The 18,721-nt window shown below is 38.5% G+C and overlaps 1 protein-coding gene across 12 annotated transcripts in view; it reads right to left on the bottom strand.

Moving 5' to 3' along the window:
* The window catches only part of LOC129771247 (myocyte-specific enhancer factor 2), a 224,506-nt gene that overhangs the window by 60,499 nt on the left and 145,286 nt on the right, over positions 1-18,721 (bottom strand). For 8 of the 12 annotated variants that reach the window (XM_055774692.1, XM_055774701.1, XM_055774698.1 and 5 more), the window contains exon 1: positions 972-2,278. The exons of 3 other annotated variants lie outside the window; for them this stretch is intronic. The gene's annotated coding sequence lies outside the window, so the exon portion shown is untranslated. Of the gene's footprint in view, positions 1-971; positions 2,279-18,721 lie in introns of those variants that run through there. One more of the 12 variants, XM_055774695.1, reaches the window with a different exon arrangement.

Genomic DNA, 18,721 nt, shown 5'->3' with positions numbered 1-18,721 from the left:
ATAATTTTTTTTCTTGTATCGTATATTTACTGGAGATACGAAATGGGAATGATATTCCAAAACGCGTGAATCCAGGAAAAACATGTTCAGAAATGTACCATAAACAGCTGAAGAACCGTCTGAAACCGCTGTTGATGTTGACCGATGAAGGCCAATTCATTTCCAGCCAACTATGAAAAAGTCCTTGATAGTATAGTGGTTAGTATCCCTGTATATGACAAGGGAGATTTTTCGTCAAAGAAAATTCTTCCGACTCTCACTGTGGTCACGCGTATTCTAGAGCTTGCCACTTAGAATACATTCAAGGAGTGTTATTTGTTACTAATGAAAATGACGCAAGTTAATAGCTACGTTGAGACGGCAAAAGTTCCTCTGGAAACGAAAACTTCTTCGTTCAAAAGTTTAGCGAATGAGTATCTGTCTGTCTTTATCTTATCGCAACAGATCCTAACACCTTCTTTGTCAAACAGAATACGTGTGTTTACTAATATTGAAACGGTGACTTCAAAGCAATCTGAAGTATACCATCGAAACGCTCCCATATCCATGAAGCCAATCCATTCAACACATCCGCCTAACCCAGCCTACAGGATATCGCACCACCCTCAAAGCCTTATCCATATACACCTGATGCCGAAGAAGAAGGGGAAAAAATTAGGTCAACAAACGGCACCAAATAGCGCATCCCCGCTGGAATTTTCCGCTTCCACTAACCTTCCCACCGAGAAAAAAAGGATAACATTCAACTCCTTATCCGGAGTCTATTTTTCTGGATGCAAAAGTTCTGCCACACGAAAGTCGGCTGCCGGCGACGACAAAACCCAAAGGATGAGAGCAAACAAGCAAGCAAGCGTCGTCGTCATCGTTGTCGTCGATCCAATCCCCAACCTCGGCGGAGGCGAACCGAAGGTCACAACCATTGATTATTTATACAGCCGTGAATTTTGAGTAGGAAAATAACGATTTTTTACCTTGTTTACCCTCCCGGCAACACACGCGTGTCTCTCCCTCAACCGACCAACGAGGAGGGCTGGCCTGCTGTTATGCAATTAGACCGTAATCCACTTTCTCTAGCCGATTACGCTCTTGTTCCCGATAATAGACGGATTCCTCCCTCTTGGTGGGCCGGACTTCACGTCATAGCGACCGCCTGCTGCACATTATGACCAGACGAATCTCGACGGTCCTACTTGTGTCTTCACAGGATTCTTCGGTCTCGATTGACGATTTGATTAGTGTTCCTCACGTACACAGAAACACGTAGGCACGCACGCACGAACACCGGGGCGCTAAGTCAAGGTGAAAAGCGTGGGTATTTTTCCACCACCCACGTAATGTAAGCCCACCACCAACAACTCAACTCTGCCCGCCCCCAAACCGGGGAAAACCGAGTACTTTTTCGAGAATGAGCGGAAGGTTGAAGGATAATTCAATATTTTCACCTTTCCGTCGGGATGTGGCTCGTTCCTTTTTTCACGAAAATTAGATTGCGATCAGATTCGACTTTTGCCCCTTTTCCTCTAGAATCGTTCTGCTTTTTTTCCTTCACACACGCACACGTTTCACTTATCTTATTTCAACCCGCATTTTCCACCACCAAAACTCTCGAAGAGGTTTTCCCGATTTCTCACCTCACCACCGCAAGACTCTTCCTTCCGTTTGCTCACACTCGTTAAGTAATTTCCGCTCACGCACCACCAGAAACAAACAAAAAAAAAGAAGACTGGAAGGACTCGAATGGATGGATCGAAAGGAAAATCACGTTTTTCCGCTCGTTGCCAACAATTTGTCGCGTATCCCGTCGTCGACGACACACAAACGCACACACACGAACACAAACACACTCAGTGTCGTTGGGTCAAAATAAATCATTCATCTTTGGCGATATGATAATTATGCTCCTCTTCCTGGCTCGCCCGCTTTTGCTGATGCTGCTGCTTGCCACCGCATCAAAACATTTGCACTAATAATATCACAAACTGGTTTCTCTGTTATTATCGTTACTTCCACTTTATTTTTAAAGTTTGGTGCTATTTATTCTCCACGCGCCGCGATATTATTGGAATATCGGAATAAAAATAAGTTCAATACTGACCCACCACCAGAGTCGCTCTGCGAGAAAACGGCTGCTGCTCTGCCACTGCTCTTCTCCGCATCCGCACTGCTGCTCTTGTTGTTGGTGACTGGTTTCTACACGATGGTTTATCCACTCTCGTGTCTACTAAGCGACGGCGACAACGGCGGCGGATGTTTGACCTTACATCATCGAACGCGAACGTAGAATTGACTGCGCCGAAAGTCGTCGAATCGTGTGATGGTATCTCAGCACCGATCAACACCGGCCAAGTGCGGGAGAGGAAGATAATTTGCGAGAGATTGAGAGCGACCGCGCTCGAGAGAGGACGCGAAGAAAATCCGAACCATTTTCCGACGCACACCTACATACCTATGGTACGTACATAAGCAGCAATTCATCGAGACACGGAGCGAATGCGGGAAAATGTGATGGCATTTTTCCATCCAAGCGAACACATGCGAGCATACGAGAGGATCACCTTCTGTGTTGGCTGGCTGACGGGATGCACGAACAAGCGAAGCACGAATGATCGCCGAGGTGAAAGGCAAACACCACGAAAACGGCGGCAGTGTTGCGGTGGTATGTGTGCGTGGTGTGTGCATTTGCGACTACGATAGCTTTGAGATCGTCGTAACATTTTTTTTGCCGTTAATGATGATCAACAGTTGATGTTTTGAGAATTGAGTCGATGCTGCTAGCTAGCTGACTAAGAAGGTTCGAAATTAATTTGAATGATATACCGTTTTGTCTCAAATTCCGAACACTTCAATGTAAATTCCGAATTTTTAAATGTAAATTTATCGAATCTTAATGTTATAAACAATAGAATTATAAAAACACTGACATTCTTTGTGGTATAGGCTTCATTTTAACATCATTTACCGGTATCGATACTGCCTATAACTTATAATACTAAGCATTTGCAAAGAAGTGACTATCAAAACCAGCGATATGATGTTTGCGTTAGCAAATTCGGGATTTGAATCAAGCTTCGAAGCACAAAATCCAAATTTTTGGAAGTATAATATTTTTCCAAAGAAAGGATAGCTAATTGGCTTTAACACGTTCGTCGCCCAAAGCGGCTTTTCAAAGTTTCTTGCGGAGCCCAACTTGCGGATAAATTATTAAATGAAGATCAAACTTAGTTTGTAGGCAACTTTTACATGATATAGCGATGTTTTATTCAATTTGAAGATTAATTGACAACAATAACACATGCCAAAGTCATATATATTATATGGGTTTTGCAAAAGCTGCCATAAAAACCATCCGCATTATAAATTAATAAAAAGTACAGTATAAACATTATAATAATATGGTTATAATTTTATTATTTTTCTACATATCCTATAGTTACACTTAGGTGCATATTATATCAAATTCCTTTTAAAAATCCTAGTAAATTTGAACGAGGAAAGTGTCACCCATATCTGGGCGACGGGGCGTCGAAAGTGTTAATCTGATATATCGATCATCTGAATCGGTCTAGTAGTTCAAAAGTTATGCTCTAAAAAATAAAATAAGTGAAAAAAACTTTTTGAGGAAGGGGTGTGATAACGGTTGCATCCCATTCACACGAATACCATTCACCCGAAACACGTTTACCCGAAACAAATTTACCCGAAACAAATTTACCCGAATGTAACACATACCCGAATGGCATTCACCCGAATGTAACAAATACCCGAATGCAAAATATACCCGAATGGACTTTTACCCGAATGCGACAAATACCCGAACGGACACTTACCCGAATGCAACAAATACCCTAATGCGACATTTACCAGAATGCGATACTACTAGTCACTAGTCACCGGACTGACGCAACACAACGACCGACATGTGCATAACGCGCCGTACCTGCTGATGGATTTCTCCGAGACTGGGCCGCAGTGAAAAGGTTAACATAAAAAATACCGAGCGGCGGCCTCTCGTAAGCAAACCTGTGTTCCACCGATTGTCCGGTTTGTTTGAAACATAGGAGACGATCCTTTAGTTAGGTCCGACCGAGCGTTAGTGAGCGTCGGAAGGCATTCGTTTACCTTTTTTGGATGGAAACGAACGTACAAGACAATTATGATCACTCATCAGAAATCAGAATTAAATATATTATATCTGTTTTTGGGTAAGTTTCGCATTCGGGTAGATGTTACATTCGGGTAATTGTTACATTCGGGTAACTGTCGCATTCGGGTAAATGTTACAATTGGGTAACTGTTACATTCGGGCAATTGTTGCATTCGGGTAAATGTCGCATTCGGGTAAGTTTCAATTCGGGTAGATTTCCATTCGAGTAGCTGTCGCATTCGGGTATTTGTTACATTTGTGAGTGAAATTCGGGTGAATGTCTTTCGGGTAAGTGGGTTTCTGGTAAATGTGACACAATCGTGATAACTGCTAACTGTTACTTGCCTTATTATTTTCTAGCTTTTAGTACATTGATATGTTTAATCAGAATGAAACCGTTTAACTTAAAAAGTTTTTTTTTCTTATTTTATTTTCTAGTTTTTAGTACATTATCTGTTTCAATATAATATTTCTCGGTGAGGCAAAAGCCTTAAGTGCTACGATTCTTAAAATTTTATAAAAAATATATAATATTTCTCTACAATAAAACCATTGTACTGTATTCTATTAGTCATTTCATTTGATATCAATATTGAGTGGATTGCAAAAAAAAATACATACTGTGTTCTCCAAGTTAAGTTCGTTCGTTTGATACTCAAATCCCAATCAACATTTTTCTAGATACAGGTCGGACTCGATTATATATAATCGCATTTTCACTTTCAACGTTAATTTTCGAATCCAATACATAATCGAATCACAAAAAAGCTATTTTTGTATTAATGCATGACATTCATACATTAATGAAAAAATTGTTTTCTTGAGATTCGATTATGTATAGGATTCGAAAATAATTGTTGACAAAAAATGTTCAACTAAATATAATCGAGTCCGACCTGTAATATGGAATCAGCTATTTTGAAGCGGCGGTCAAATTGGATTTTTCGAGGTCATGAAATAAGCAGTTTCCAAATGATAGCAGAGATGAAGGTGTTTTATAAATTCGGTCAGTTCCTGTTGGTCAAATTTCTATTAATGTGGGACAACCCTACAATCACATACAATCAGTTAAAATTAAATAAAAAAGTTTAAAAAAGTAATTTGCTATTTTGTGATTGAGGCCATCTTGGGTTTGGAGTTTTCAAATTGTGTGATCTACTATTCAAGCCCTTCCTTTTTTTTTTTTTTTTTTTAAATTCGTTTATTTTTACAGGCTCTGTTACTTAAGTTTAAAGGAGCCGAATTCTTAAATATATTTTTAAAACTATATATATATAGAAACAATTTTCTTACATCTATGGTTAGTAAGGTGGAAAACCGATTACTCGCGGTGTACTCGAGTTTAGAAGGGTGACATATTTTTAGGAGAAGGATGGGATATAAGGAAATTGTAACAATGTTGATGAGCACTCAATTCTTAAATCTATTCGTATATCTATAGTTTATTTACATTTCAACTTATTCTACTATTTATAGCAAGGGGACGAATTACCCGCAAAGGAAGGAAAGGAGGGTATTAGGATGTAGGGACAATCACACACGAAGATCTATAGCTTTAAGGAAAACATATATATGGGACATGTAATCAAGGTCTAACCGAGCCAACACATCTCTCACCGGCACATTGGGCTGTCTTCCTCGGGCCCGAAGGGAGTTTTTTAAATTCGATCTGGCGACCAGATACACCTCGCACGACCAAACAACGTGCTCGATGTCGTGATAACCTTGGCCACAAACGCAGAGATTGCTGCTGGCAAGATTGAAACGGAAGAGTAGTGCATCTAACGAACAGTGATTGGACATGAGTCGGGAGAAGGTGCGAATAAAGTCCCGATTCAAGTCCAGACTTTTGAACCACGGTTTGACCCAATTCATCTTCATTCCACTTGCGTTGCCAGTTAGCGATGGTATTTTTGCGGACTAAAGAATAAAATTCATTGAAGGCGATTTGACGCTGATAAATATCGCCTTCAATTGCACCTACCTTTGCTAATGAGTCAGCCCTCTCATTACCCGGAATGGAGCAATGTCCCAGATAAAGGTATTGACATAACAGCGTCTGGATAAAGCACTCAAAATTTCTCGTATTCTCTCAAGGAAGTACGGCGAGTGCTTTTCCGGCCTCACTGAACGGATAGCTTCGACAGAGCTAAGACTATCCGTTACAATGTAATAGTGTTCAACAGGTCGTGAGGCGACGCTGTCCAGCGCCCAATGTATTGCTGCCAATTCAGCAATATACACAGAGCAAGGATTCTGAAGACTGTGGGAGGTGCTAAAAATTTCGTTGAACACTCCAAATCCTGTGGACTCATTCATAGAGGAACCATCAGTAAAGTACATATTATCACAATTGACACGCCCATACTTTGCATTGAAGATCGTAGGAATGATCCCCGATCGATGATAATCTGGAATTCCATGGATTTTCTCCTTCATGAACAGATCGAAATGTACAGAGGAATTGATGTAGTCAGGAAAACAAACACGGTTGGGAGTATACGAAGAAGGATCAACCTGCATGGAGATGAATTCATGATATGAGCTCATGAATCCTGAATGAAAATTTAGCTCGATAAGCTGCTCAAAATTTCCGATCACCAATGGGTTCATAACCTTACACCGGATGAGGAACCGAAGAGATAATAAATTGAAGCGATCTTTTAGTGGGAGTAGGCCTGCCAAAACCTCGAGACTCATGGTATGCGTTGAGGGCATACATCCCAACGCAATACGGAGACAAAGATACTGAATTCGCTCGAGTTTAATTAAGTGTGTTTTGGCAGCTGATTGAAATAAGAAACTGCCATACTCCATCACTGAGAGAATAGTTGTTCGATACAACATTATAAGATCTTCGGGTTCCCCACCATGTGCCGGTAATTGTACGGAGAAAGTTTATTCTTTGTTGACATTTTTTACTCAGATACCTAATATGGGCCCCCCAAGTACATTTGGAGTCGAACCAGACCCCAAGATACTTGAATGACATAGCATGAGTGATCGGTTTACCCAAAAGTTGAAGCTTTGGTTTTGCTGGTCTATGCTTCCTAGAAAAAACCACCAACTCTGTTTTCTCCGTGGAGAATTCGATCCCTAGCCCAATGGCCCAGGTTGAAAAATTGTTCAAAGTATCTTGTAAGGGTCCTTGCAGGTCGGATTCGTTAGATCCTACGACAGACACCACTCCATCATCTGCAAGTTGTCTTAGGCTGCAATTTTGTGTAAGGCAATTGTCGATGTCGCTTACATAGAAGTTGTACAAAAGGGGGCTTAAACATGAGCCCTGGGGGAGACCCATGTAAGAGACCCGACTTACTGCCGAATCTCCGTGAGAAAAGTTCAAATGTTTCTCACAAAGCAAGTTATATAACATATTATTCAATAGAGGCGGCAAACCCCGAGAGTGTAATTTGTCTGACAAAACCTCTATTGAAACAGAATCAAAGGCCCCCTTTATGTCCAAGAATACTGAAGCCATTTGTTTTTTTTCGGCGTAAGCCATTTGAATTTCTGAAGAAAGCAACGCAAGACAATCATTCGTCCCCTTGCCCCTGCGGAACCCATATTGTGTATCTGAGAGTAGGCCATTCGTTTCAACCCATCGATCAAGGCGAAACAAGATTATTTTCTCCAACAATTTCCGTATACAAGACAGCATTGCTATTGGGCGGTACGAATTGAAGTCGGACGCGGGTTTTCCGGGTTTTTGAATAGCTATAACTCGTACTTGTCTCCAATCATCTGGAACAATATTATGCTCCAGAAACCGATTAAATAAGTTCAACAAGCGATGTTTCGCCACATCAGGGAGATTTTTCAGCAAGTTGAACTTAATTCTATCCGATCCCGGAGCAGAATTGTTACATGAAAGGAGAGCAAGAGAGAATTCTACCATCGAAAACTCGGAATCAAGATCGCACCTATCTTGTGGTGTATCTCGAACAATTTTTTGCACAGGAGCGGAATCAGGACAAACCTTCCGTGCAAAATTCAAAATCCATCGATGTGAATATTCTTCGCTTTCATTCGTTGAAGAGCGATTTCTCATGTTTCGAGCCACTTTCCATAATTTTTTCATTGACGTTTCTCGTGACAAACCACCCACGAAATTTCGCCAATAAGCACGTTTTTTCCCTTTGATCAAGTTTTTAAATTGATTTTCAAGGTCCAAATACGTCTGAAATTTTTCAGGGGTTCCACGTTTCCGAAAAGCTTTAAATGCATTCGATTTTTCTACATAAAGCTTGGAACATATGCTATCCCACCATAGATTGGGAGGCCTTCGACGAATAGTGGAACCTGGGATGGGTTTCGTTCGAGCGCGAACCGCGCTGTCATAGATCAAACGAGAAAGGAAGTTATACTCCTCCAATGGAGGTAAACCATCTCTGGAATTGATGGCTAGAGCAATCGCGTCCGTATATTTTTTCCAGTCAATGTGTCTTGTGAGGTCATATGCCATGTTTATAGATTCAGAAGAATTCGACCCAATGGTGATGGAAATTTTGATTGGCAAGTGATCACTACCGTTGGGGTCCCTTCCCTTCCATTTGATACTCATAATAATTGGGCTTTGAGAAAAATGTAAATCGTAATTTTGTGGTGGTGGCCATTTTAAATTTGCATTTTTTCATAAATAACTGTGTTGTACTGGTCAATCCCCTTCATTTGATACTCATATTGATGGGGTATTGAAAAATAATATATTTGTTGCCGTTCAGTAAAGGTGGTCATTTTGAGATTGCTTGTCTAATGAATAATTGCGTTCTATTAGTCAATTCCTTTCATTTCATGCCCATATTGATGGGGTTTGGGGAAAAAATTATTTATCGCCATTTCGTAGTGGCCACTATCTTGGATTTGTATTTTTCATAGAAAACTGTGTTCTACTAGTCAAGTCCTTTCGTTTGATACCCATATTAATGGGGTTTTGAAAGAATATGTAGTCCGTCATTTTGTAGTGGCAGTCATCTTGGATTTGCATATTTCATAAATAACTGTGTTCTACTAGTCAAGCCCTTTCATTTGATACCTATATTGATGGAGTTCTTAGAAAATATGTGATCCGCCATTTTGTAGCGGCCGCCAGCTTGGATTTTTAGGATCATGAAATACGCAGTTTTATAGTGACTGCAGAGATAAAAGTGTGTTCCAAATTTCAGATCAGACAAACACGTTACAAACATGTTACAGGGCAAGCTAAATAAAACCGTTTAAAAATGCATGCAAAACCTCATCAATATGGGTATCAAAAGAATGTTCTCGACTAGTAGAACTAGCAGATCATGAAAATCCAATTCCAAGATGGCCGCAGTCCCCAAAAAACTAATTACTTTTTAAATGGTTTCATTCAGTTTGACCTGTTTGTATGTATGTTGGAATGTTTGTAGGGTTGTCCCACATTAAAAGAAAATTGACCCCGTTCCTGTTGACAGATTGATCTGGAATTTGGAAGACACCTTTAATTCTACTGTCATTATAAAACTGCGTATTCCATGATCTTGAAAAATTCAATCTGGCCGCCGCTAAAAAATGGCTGAATGACTGGAGAACACGGAACAAAATAAACAACATAAATTCAAAAAGGTCGCCGCCACTAAATGGTCGACTATGTATTTTTTGCAATCCCCTCAATATCGGTATCAAAAGAAATGATTTGACTAATAGAATACAGCATACATGAAAATATTCCGAAGGAAATTAGGTAAGAAATAAACGTTGGATTTCCATTATCCATAGCTAGTTGTTTCATCATATACCCCATGATTTTATTTTAGTCTCATCACTGCCCTAGATTAATGAAGGAACCGATGTGATAGCTACCAACTGCTACTTGTTTAATTATTTTCTAGTTTTTAGTACATTAAACCATTTAACTTAAAAAGTTTTTTTCTAGTCAAGCCATTCAGCCATTATTTAGCGGCGGCCAAATTGAATTCTTCAAGATCATAAAAGACGCAGTTTTATTATGTCAGTAGAATTAAAGATATGTTCCAAATTTCATATCAATCCATCAACAGAAACGGGGTCAATTTTCTATTAATGTGGGACAACCCTACAAACACTCAAACATACATACAAACAGATCAAGCTGAATGGAACCGTTAAAACGCATTCTGCAGACTTTCTAAGATAAAATTATTCAACATCGATACTTCGGAAAAGGTAAGAAGCTGTCCAATCCATAATTTCGCTTGCTTAGAGTCGCTTAGAGTCGCTTGACTATCGATCAGACAGATTAGATATGTTTGGCGTACTGCAATTATTCAAGAATCAGTTAGTTAATAGAGTATTCGTTCTGTGGATTATTAAAGTAAATTTCTGGCAAACTCAAAAACCACACTGCATCAAAAAGACAGTAGTGGATGAGTATATATTAACAAATAAATGAATTCATCAATTAATTAATTCGAAAAATCAATAAATGGATGAATGAATAAATAAATTAATTAAAAATAAATAAAAATTATTTTTTTTCATCGATTTCAGTATTTTTTATTAATGACAATGTATTTTCTTCCAAAAAATGTGAATGTCAGTGAATGTTTGAGTAAAGGCTGTGGTCTGCTGTTCGACGCAACTTTGTCGCGATGCTCTCACAAGAACGTTGTACGGCACTTACGTCCATTTTCCGGGTACAATTCCGGATTCTTGTAGTCAGTTGCTTCGTGTCCTTGGCCCTCCACTCCACTTGGCACTGAGTGAGCCAAAGAAATCCTCTATTGGGCGGCACTGGGGCAAGTTTGTTGGGTTACGATCTTTCGGCACGAACGGTATCTTTTTCTCCTCAAGATACGCCAACGTCTTCTTGGCGTAATGGGAAGACGCCTTGTCCGGCCAGAAGACGTACTTCCCATCCGCGTGATGCTCGTTCAGGAACGGCAGCAGGATTTTATCGAGGCCCTCCTCTCGATAGATTTGTTGGTTGATTGCCAGACCGCTCCAAGACCGCTCCGGCTTAAACCAAGGCTTTGAAATGCCCCGGTCGGAAATGGCGATGTACAACATAACCTTTTTTTTCAAACTACGTGCCAAATAATCATCTGATGATTGATCAAAAGTTAGCTCAAATGAGGGGCGCATTGACACCAATAGGAGGTGGATTTTATAATCCTTTAAAACATGTGAATCCGTAAAAGTGTACTATAAAACTGCTGTAAATCATGAAAAAGATAATTTTACTTATATGTTTTGAAACATTGGAATACATTATTTGACACAGGTGCACTGAATTAGAGCATTCAAAGAAGTGGACAAACCATAATAATTTACCTTATACTACGAAAAACAATTTTTCTTCCGCCACTGCCCACCACATCGCAGCGCAAAAGCAACATGTGCATAGTCAAAATACCAACCCCGAATAACAGTCGTCTTCGCACAACCAAAACACAAACACAGATGATGAACACCAACAAATTTGCACTGGCAGAGCCCTAGCAACTGTGTGTGAGGATGTGTCGCTCTCTGCCTCTCACAACGAAATGTGTCTCTTCACCACGAAGCTTTACACACTCTCCTTCTCATGCCATTGAACACACAGCCAACCAGTATGTACCAGGAATACAAGGCCAGAATCCTGCGTTCAGCCTGCGAGAATCCTGCTACCACTGTATTCCTCTCCCACGCAACGCTCGTCCTTGCGTTGTAATCGATCCTGGTCCGACATGACAACGACACGGGACCAAACGGGGATGATTTGTGACGAACATATGTTTTAATAATGCGTTACATGTGGTGTGGTTGTAAGCCTCCTCATACACGGTTCAAGTTGGTCGATAAAGATACGCTCCCACCCGTCTGCCGTGAAGACCAACGGGATGACGGAAGGAAGGAAGACACACAGGATACAGGGCGGAACCATCAACAGATGCACGGGCATGCGGATGCTTGCTCTAGGGTCACGCGGATGGATGGGAAATTGACGTCGGTAGGATCTCAATTTACCACCGCCGCACCAACGGGAAAGGATCCGTAAACACCTCTTCGGCTCATCTGGATGCACGCAGAGCTTTAATGGGAATAGAAGCGGAAAAACAAGGCGGATGTTTTGAAACACTATTTGTGGGAGAGAGCAGCGAATGGGGAAGCGGCAGGAGATTCGCTCGAAACAGGTGAGACGAGTTCAGGCTTTTCCAATGCTTTCCTCCCCTACCATGCCAAGGAGCCAATGCATGGATATAACTTCCATAGCGACACACACGACGCACTGCCTGGGGATGATATTCTGGGAAAAGTTCTGCCCCACGCGCGCCATGTTATTGGGTTTGATAAAAAACAAAACTTTTCCTTCCGTTTCAATTGTCGATAGGTGGAACGTGTAGTACACTGGCTTTTCCCGTGCCGATTCTAAATTTCAAAAGCGGATTCATTTTCCATTGTACACGTGCGTTGATGCGATTATTTGCCTGTTGATTGTCATTCCATCGAAGCGACCTCTCTTTCTCTATGAAAAGACTAATAAGTAACTGGAAATAATGAATGAAACCAGCCAATAATTTGCAATTATAACGATAGGAGTTTGTCGTTTGTCGGTTTTCTATCTTGAAGAAATCAAAAACTGTTTGAGAGTACTCCATAGTATCAATGAATTTGACGAAATTCTGGGAAAAAGAATTATGGTTTTGTCAAATCATTAGAAAATGCTGATAAATCAGATTGATGGCATTAAAGCCACGTGAAGGTGGAAGAGAAAAGATTTCGATTTTAGCAAAACTCCTGTTGCAATATTTCAAACGAAAAGTTGGAGGCGAACCACTTCTGTTTGAAAAAAAGGAAAAAATTTCTAAAAAATATTATATTGCGTTTGCTCGGTGAATCATTCGAAGAAAAAATTTTTGTCGTAGAATTTAATCTTTTGGAAACATATTGGGGATATCGAATGAAAAACAAAAAACCACTTGGTCATGAAAAATTTACAATTTTGAGCGCCTTTTGCTTACGAACGACCGTGGGTTCAATCCTAGGATCCTCCATTGATTGTTTCTCTAAAAGGCCTTTTTCAAGACTAAAGGCGAAGGAAATTTGTAGTCAAGCTGTGGCGATAACGATTCGGCAGTCAACCAGCTAGTTTACGACAAAAGCGTCCAAAATGGTCTTTCTCAAGGCCGAGAGTTTAGATCAAGTTTACTCAATTGTCCTTTTTTAAGGCTAGAGGCCAATAAAATGAGAAAGTTTGAAGCCTCTATAATTTAAGACTTTCTCTCTCTCTCTCAAGCTGCGGAATAGAGAAGAATGAACCTTGTTGTATAAAGCCACTATAATAGAAAAATCAGTGAATCGAGCTACGGATCTCAGATACAGCACCCGATTTTTGTTTATCTACTTCATGTTTTCCTTTGACGAAATATTTTTTGAAATTTGTATATATAAAAAAGGGGTTTTCTCACGTACGTGTAAAATATGGTCACAGGAGAACGGCTGATCAGATTTGCATCGTTTATATTTCATTGAGTTTGTTTTCACCCAAGTTAGAATGATAGAATACTTTAGAAAATATTTTAGATGATTAGAAAAATTCAAAACAAAAAGACTATGCGTGTCTTTATATAAAATACACGGATATTGAAAATAAAAAGGGACATTATAATTTTCGGATGTTCCCTTTTTAATGTTAAAATGACCTTTAACATTTAATTTTCCTCTTGAGCGAAGCGGGAATGATACACATTTGTTTTACCTACGCCAGTTTAAATGCAACGAGGAGGTCTCCTCGAAGTTTTGTTATTATCCTTAGATTAGCCCTGTTCGAGTCCTAGTTCTGTTTAATAAATTTTCTATCTGTCTATACAGCCATTCCATGCCAAACCGATATAGTGGAATGAGAATTGAACTCGTGACCTTCAGAGTGAGAGGTACGGATGATAAACACTACGCCAAATCGCCTCCCTATATAGAATTAAAATTTTCTGTATCTTAAAAACGATTAGATATTATATGATTCACTTCTTTTAATTTATTTTTCATTGAAATGTGTTCGTACGTATTCTGTGAGATACAAAATATATATAATATTTTTAAATATTTAGGAATCTTGAAAAATATATATTTATTCATATTTCTATCTTGGAAATATATATGTATTTTCTTGTATTTGGAGACCCAGTACTGCTCGAATTGCTTTATTATATATGTGTGTTTTTTTCTAAATATCGACATTTTGTCATTTTGACACATGACTTTATTTTTAATTTCGATTTTTTATTTAAATGTGATCGTGCGTATTTTTTTATATTATTTTTTTCGAAATTTTGAAAGCATTAGAAGATACAAAAATATTGTTTTTTTTTTCAATATTTAGAAATTTTGGAAAAAATGATTTTGGATTGAAAAACCCGGTACTGCTTCAATTTTAACTTAATTGTGCTCGTACGTGATTTTTTTCAACATGTATGATTTTTTAAAGATTTTAAGAGCATTATGTGGTACAAAAATATTTTATGCCTTTTAGACTATAATAGAGTTAAAACAAATTTATAGGTTTTTGTATATATATATATATATATATATATTTTGTTTTCTAAATATAAAACAAGAATTCAATTTTTGATTCATCCCCTGAAAGTCAGAAAACACTTATCTCACACAAAAAAAATTATCCAGAATCTCGGTAATAAATGATGTTATTAGATGAAAAAAATCCTTCTTAATTCATAAAGTTGACGTCTAGATGAATCTACTTGACTATCACAAAGCACCATCTTTCAATGGATACGTGTCAAAATTTGACAGCAATCAGTCGATTGGTTCGTGAGCTACAGCATTGAGAGTGTAGCAACTTTTGTTATTGTGAAAAAAATTTTGAAATCACAAATCAATGAAAACGATGGCAAAATTGCATGAATTGGGCATCGAATTGCTTCCGCATCCACCGTATTCTCCAGATCTGGCCCCCAGCGACTATTTTCTGTTCGCAGACCTGAAGAGAATGCTCGCTGGCAAGAAATTTAAGACCGATGATGAAGTGATTACCGAAACTGAGACCTATTTTGAGGAAAACCCGAAAGAGTACTATAAAAATGGTATCAAGTTACAAGTTCGCTATAATCGCTGTATCGCACTGGAAGGTAATTATGTTGAATAATAAAATTGAATTTTGCAAAAAAAATTGTCTTACTGTGTTACCTTATAAACTTTTCAGCCGAACTGTTATATATGTTTCTTTTGACATAGAACTACGTCTTTCATTAACGGTGCTAAATCAGAAAACAGGTCACGTTTTTATGAAATAAAGTTAACGTTAATAACTATTTTTGCCGCGAACGGATTTTGGCGATTTACATGCCAAACGAATTAGAAATTCCCTTAGATTTGTTTGATATGCTATACATTACAATCCCATAATCTGTATATGGTTTAATAAATTGATGAAAATTGGAAGTATTCACATTTCCTCATACATTTGTTCTGTCCATTTGTGTGCTTTCCCGAACAGAGCTGTCTATAACGAGCAACTTATCGACGACCAACGAAGGGAAATCGTAAGATGTAAAGTCTCCGTGAACAAAGGAAAAAAAGAAGAACGAAGGAGAATATTTGCCTAAAGTATAAACAGTTGATCTCGCTGAGGCAAACTTTCATTCTTCGTGAGGAAATCAGCTGAACAACTGGCGAGCTGGACGGCGAGGGATCGAATGCCTTTCTCAAGGCAATGGGGGTGGAGGAGTAATATAATGGACAAAGTAAAGTTTTCCAAGGGCCTTTTTGAAGGTTAGAGACGAATGAACTGAAGAAGTTCAAAGTCTGAAGCAAGGAAAGAAGGCAAACTTTCAGTATCGTTCTGTTTTGTTTTGTTTTGTGTCATCACATGTCTTCGTTTCGGATTGAGCTGTGGACGCGACCAAATTACTCACTCGCTGATGTCTCTAGCATTGCAATCATTGCATCAAACTGACGCCATTGCATACTGAGCTACACAATTGTTTGGGGAATGATCAAGCTTGGTTATCGTCAGCTTACCAAGAAAATAAATGTTCTCGATTTTTGTCAGTGACTTGGATTCGCATGACGGTAGAAAAACTCTCTCCACAAAGGATGACAGCTAAGCTAATCTAGACTGGCAATATTAACAGAAAGGGCTTCTGTTGAGAAGAGTGCAAAACGGAGATATATGTGTGTATATTTAGTTGCTTCAAGCAATCGATATATGGATATTTGTGTGCGTACGTGCGTGCTTTATAACTCGTACGTAAAAATAGTGCATCTTCTCTACGCTGAAATCCCATTCGTATCTGCTCCCGTGTGCTGTGATTGACGTTTGGTGGTGAAAATTATGCAGCCGTTATAATAAATATAAACAAGGAGGGGAGATAGCGGGAGGGAAATATTTGCGCTAGGGTATTAGAAATGAATCTCTGCTGAGGCACATATTCAGTCTTTTTCCAAACAGTTAACATTGTTTGTTTTCCGTCATCATAACGTCTTCGTTGATGCCTTTGACATTTCATCAATGCATAAAACTGACGCTATAGCGAAACAGGCGTTAAGGTTGTGCACCAAAAATTATTTGGAGAATACCAAGTTGTTCAATAAGTTACATTAAGTTATTTATTTATTTGGGCTCGCTTGCCAATCGCAAAACTGCTTTCAACTAGGATTGTATTTGCGCTAATCTTGTTCATAATGAAACAGTGCTACTCTTTTCGAGATTGTTGAGATTAACAGATAGAGTTTATTTAGTTTCTTTAGTCACCAAGAAAGTAAATGTCGTTCCGAAATTTTGTATGTGATTTGGTATCGCTTGCCAGTAGCAAAACTTTCTCCACTAAGGATGACAACTGCGCTTATCTCGAGCATGTATTGTTCTGCGAGCACAAGAATATTCATCAAACAATTATCGTCAAATGAGTCTATAATAAAAACAACATTTCAGTGCGACCAATCTGGTAGAATGGTTATTGAAATAATTTTCGTAGCATTATATAATAATATCCGCAGTTATAAACAAGCGACTTGAATTAAACTACAGCGCAGTTCTACGTCAACAATGCGGTCATGTCTTGAACACAAGCTCCTATAATTTTTTAATCTATAAGAAAACGCTAAGTAATAACGTTTCTATCATAGACTATCATATCTTAATAATACTTTAAGTTTTGTACAAATGTGTTCATAGACTTTTTTCTGATATGTGTAAATCTTTTTACAAATTTTAAAACATTACACGATAAAAAAAATATTTTCCGGAACTTCAAAATTTTGAAGTATTGCTCAAATTTAATTGTTTTTTATATGTGCTTCACTCGATTATATTAAATTTTAGAACCGGTTATATATAATTAGAATTCATATTGCAAGAAGAAACTACAAATCCATAACACAGAGAGAAGATGTTTGAAGACTATAACTCAGCATCATGCCACGTGTCGTTTTCCGTATCGGTGAAAAAATACCTAGAAGGACTTAACTGGGAAGATCTGTCTCACCCTCCTCCAAACTAATCGCAAATTACTTCTTCCGTTTACTATTTGTTCTGCTCGGGGGAAAATTGATAACATTGAAAAAGGTACGCTTCGATTCCCATGATTTCAGGAAAATGTTGGTCTAGAGCAGTGGTGGCAAATCTGCGACCCTCCAGCGTTGTTCATGCGGCCTGCAGCTTGATTTGAAAAAATATATAATGATATGAGCGAAATTAAGAATACAGTTGAAAATTCTTTAAATTGAATAAAAATAACTTTTTTAGTAATTCTTGTTAATAGTGTGTATCCAAGCTGATCATTTTCTGTTTTTTTTTTGTTTTTCCGTGCTAATTTAAGCTTCTGACAATTGTTCTCGTTAGTACTCAAAGGACTTTTTACGTTTTTGGTTTTTTTCTGCTCACACTCGCATAAATTCGTGTAAGTAACGGCAGTAAAACCGGGTTTTTACGTCGTCGGTCACTCGGTTGCAATTTCGTGGTATGAGTTAGGAGCGAGAATTGTCTGTTTGAAAGTATGAAAAAACGAGCTGCCGACTATGTTTTTTATTCAGAGAGAAGGATTTCGGAGTTACCGAGGAATTGGCTTGCCCTTTTCCTATGGATGCTATGGATGTAGGACACGAGGATGTCTAGAAGGATACCGTCCAAATCATCAATCAACTCGCACGCATTGGATCATCGTTAGTTCCAAGCTTCTTTTCTTTATTCTTTACTCTTTTTTTCCACTCGAATATGGGTATATTTTCATTTTACCCATTTTCTGACATTGACAATTGATCAAGTGTCGACAACTAGGAAAAAAAAATATTGATACACTCCAGTCGATTAATGCTAATCTTTCTTGCAGATTTTGGTATTTCAAAGCACATGAAAGAATCCTCCAATTTTTCTATCCCATTCAGTTTCGATGATGTGCATGCAGCTGAAAAAATGCAGATGGAGAGCAATGCATTGAAACGCAGTGTGATTTAGTGCTGCGTGACAAATTTTAAAACCATGATGTCTTGGATTTTTACTCCAGATTTGTTCCAGAAGCGCGATTTGCAGAACTAATCAAACATGCTCATTTTGTTACTTCTTTGTTTGAATCCACAATTATTTTCTAGCAATTGTTTCAGTTATGAAAGAAGGGAAATCAAAGTCAAGGGACAAAA

Source organism: Toxorhynchites rutilus, chromosome 2, assembly GCF_029784135.1.
Source record: "Toxorhynchites rutilus septentrionalis strain SRP chromosome 2, ASM2978413v1, whole genome shotgun sequence".
Classification (NCBI taxonomy): Eukaryota; Metazoa; Arthropoda; class Insecta; order Diptera; family Culicidae; genus Toxorhynchites; species Toxorhynchites rutilus.
The sequence above is the reverse complement of the archived record's forward strand: the minus strand, read 5'-3'. Positions and strand labels throughout refer to the sequence as shown.